The sequence below is a fragment of the Triticum dicoccoides genome, chromosome 2B, assembly GCF_002162155.2.
Source record: "Triticum dicoccoides isolate Atlit2015 ecotype Zavitan chromosome 2B, WEW_v2.0, whole genome shotgun sequence".
NCBI classification, from domain to species: Eukaryota; Viridiplantae; Streptophyta; class Magnoliopsida; order Poales; family Poaceae; genus Triticum; species Triticum dicoccoides.
This window is the reverse complement of record NC_041383.1, coordinates 372,020,624-372,024,194: the sequence shown is the minus strand read 5'-3', so window position 1 is coordinate 372,024,194 and position 3,571 is coordinate 372,020,624.

Sequence of the window (3,571 nt, the reverse complement as noted above, 5' to 3'; positions counted from 1 at the left end):
TACTTTCAAGGACTGCCATAGAATAGACAGATGTTCACTCAAACGGTCATAATTTTGTCATTCGGAGTCCGTGTCGGACCCACAAGTACGCAAATTGATCGCGACGACCGTGCGAATCCAAAAAATACTCCCCGCTTGCGCCAGGAGGCCCGGAGTACCCTCAAATACTGCCTTAAGCCGGACTTTTTGGCCTTGAAAGTCAAAGAACATCATTCATCGCTGTTTTTCAAACATGTTTCTGAACCCATTGGCACTTCCTTTTGAAGGAAATTCGAGAGATTATGTTGCTTATAGACATTAGCCCCCTGGTAGGGACAAACGTACCATTCTACGGATGCTCTATGATCCGGGCAATCTCATTTGGTCGTAAATTGAAGAAAATCCAGCGGCTATATGCCTTATTCTCGTTGTTTTCGCCGGATGGCATGCTGTAACTCATGCGCGTGAAAGCCAAGAACAAAGGGCATTCCTGGCATCGGTCAATATATATGTGGAAACGATATCTCCACTATAGAGGACAAGAAATTTTGGGGCGGTTAGGCAACAAGCACACGGGAAAATGAAGTACTTTGAAGGACTGCCATAGAATGGACAGATGTTCACTAAAACGGTCATAATTTTGTCATTCAGAGTCCATGTCGGACCCACAAGTACTCAAACTGCTGGCGCCGAGCGTGCGAATCCAGAAAATACTCCCCGCTTGCGCCATGAGGCCGAAGTACCCTCAAATACGGCCTAAAGCAGGACTTTTTGGCCCTGAAAGATAAAGAACATCATTTGTTGCTGTTTTTTAGACAATTTTCTGAACCCATTGGCACTTCCTTTTGAAGGAAATTCGAGAGATTATGTTGCTTATAGACATTAGCCCCCTTGGTAGGGACAAACGTACCTTTCTGCAGATGCTCTATGATCCGGGCAATCTTATTTGGCTGTAAATTGAAGAAAATCCTGCGGCTATATGCCTTATTCTCCTTGTTTTCGCCGGATGGCATGCTGTAACTCATGCGCGTGAAAGCCAAGAACAAAGGGCATTCCTGGCATCGGTCAATATATATGTGGAAATGATATCTCCACTATAGAGGACAAGAAATTTGGGGGAGGTTAGGCAAAAAGCGCACGGGAAAATGAAGTACTTTCAAGGACTGCCATAGAATGGACAGACGCTCACTAAAACGGTCATAATTTTGTCATTCAGAGTTCGTGTCAGACCCACAAGTACTCAAACTGGTGGCGGCGAGCGTGCGAATCCAGAAAATACTTCCCGCTTGCGCCATGAGGTCGGAGTACCCTCAAATACAGCCTAAAGCAAGACTTTTTGGCCCTGAAAGTCAAAGAACATCATTCGTCGCTGTTTTTCAGACAAGTTTCTGAACCCATTGGCACTTTCTTTTGAAGGAAATTTGAGAGATTAAGTTTCTTATAGACATTAGCCCCCTGGTAGGGACAAACGTACCTTTCTGCAGATGCTCTATGTTCCGGGCAATCTCATTTGGCCGTAAATTGAAGAAAATCCAGCGACTATATGCCTTATTCTCCTTGTTTTCGCCGGATGGCATGCTGTAACTCATGCGCGTGAAAGACAAGAACAAAAGGGCACTCCTGGCATCGGTCAATATATATGTGGAAATGATATCTCCACTATAGAGGACAAGAAATTTTGGGGTGGTTAGGCAAAAAGCGCACGGGAAATGAAGTACTTTCAAGGACTGCCATAGAATAGACAGATGTTCACTAAAACGGTCATAATTTTGTCATTCGGAGTCCGTGTCGGACCCACAAGTACGCAAATTGATCGCGACGACCGTGCGAATCCAAAAAATACTCCCCGCTTGCGCCAGGAGGCCCGGAGTACCCTCAAATACTGCCTTAAGCCGGACTTTTTGGCCTTGAAAGTCAAAGAACATCATTCGTCGCTGTTTTTCAAACATGTTTCTGAACCCATTGGCACTTCCTTTTGAAGGAAATTCGAGAGATTATTTTGCTTATAGACATTAGCCCCCTGGTAGGGACAAACGTACCATTCTACGGATGCTCTATGATCCGGGCAATCTCATTTGGTCGTAAATTGAAGAAAATCCAGCGGCTATATGCCTTATTCTCGTTGTTTTCGCCGGATGGCATGCTGTAACTCATGCGCGTGAAAGCCAAGAACAAAGGGCATTCCTGGCATCGGTCAATATATATGTGGAAACGATATCTCCACTATAGAGGACAAGAAATTTTGGGGCGGTTAGGCAAAAAGCACACGGGAAAATGAAGTACTTTGAAGGACTGCCATAGAATGGACAGATGTTCACTAAAACGGTCATAATTTTGTCATTCAGAGTCCATGTCGGACCCACAAGTACTCAAACTGCTGGCGGTGAGCGTGCGAATCCAAAAAATACTCCCCGCTTGCGCCATGAGGCCGAAGTACCCTCAAATACGGCCTAAAGCAGGACTTTTTGGCCCTGAAAGATAAAGAACATCATTTGTTGCTGTTTTTTAGACAATTTTCTGAACCCATTGGCACTTCCTTTTGATGGAAATTCGAGAGATTATGTTGCTTATAGACATTAGCCCCCTTGGTAGGGACAAACGTACCTTTCTGCAGATGCTCTATGATCCGGGCAGTCTTATTTGGCCGTAAATTGAAGAAAATCCTGCGGCTGTATGCCTTATTCTCCTTGTTTTCGCCGGATGGCATGCTGTAACTCATGCGCGTGAAAGCCAAGAACAAAGGGCATTCCTGGCATCGGTCAATATATATGTGGAAATAATATCTCCACTATAGAGGACAAGAAATTTGGGGGCGGTTAGGCAAAAATCGCACGGAAAATGAAGTACTTTCAAGGGCTGCCATAGAATGGACAGACGCTCACTAAAACGGTCATAATTTTGTCATTCTGAGTTCGTGTCAAACCCACAAGTACTCAAACTGGTGGCGGCGAGCGTGCGAATCCAGAAAATACTCCCCGCTTGCGCCATGAGGCCGGAGTACCCTCAAATACAGCCTAAAGCAAGACTTTTTGGCCCTGAAAGTCAAAGAACATCATTCGTCGCTGTTTTTCAGACAAGTTTCTGAACCCATTGGCACTTTCTTTTGAAGGAAATTTGAGAGATTAAGTTTCTTGTAGACATTAGCCCCCTGGTAGGGACAAATGTACCTTTCTGCAGATGCTCTATGTTCCGGGCAATCTCATTTGGCCGTAAATTGAAGAAAATCCAGCGACTATATGCCTTATTCTCCTTGTTTTCGCCGGATGGCATGCTGTAACTCATGCGCGTGAAAGACAAGAACAAAAGGGCATTCCTGGCATCGGTCAATATATATGTGGAAATGATATCTCCACTATAGAGGACAAGAAATTTTGGGGTGGTTAGGCAAAAAGCGCACGGGAAAATGAAGTACTTTCAAGGACTGCCATAGAATAGACAGATGTTCACTAAAACGGTCATAATTTTGTCATTCGGAGTCCGTGTCAGACCCACAAGTACGCAAATTGATCGCGACGACCGTGCGAATCCAAAAAATACTCCCCGCTTGCGCCAGGAGGCCCGGAGTACCCTCAAATACTGCCTTAAGCCGGAC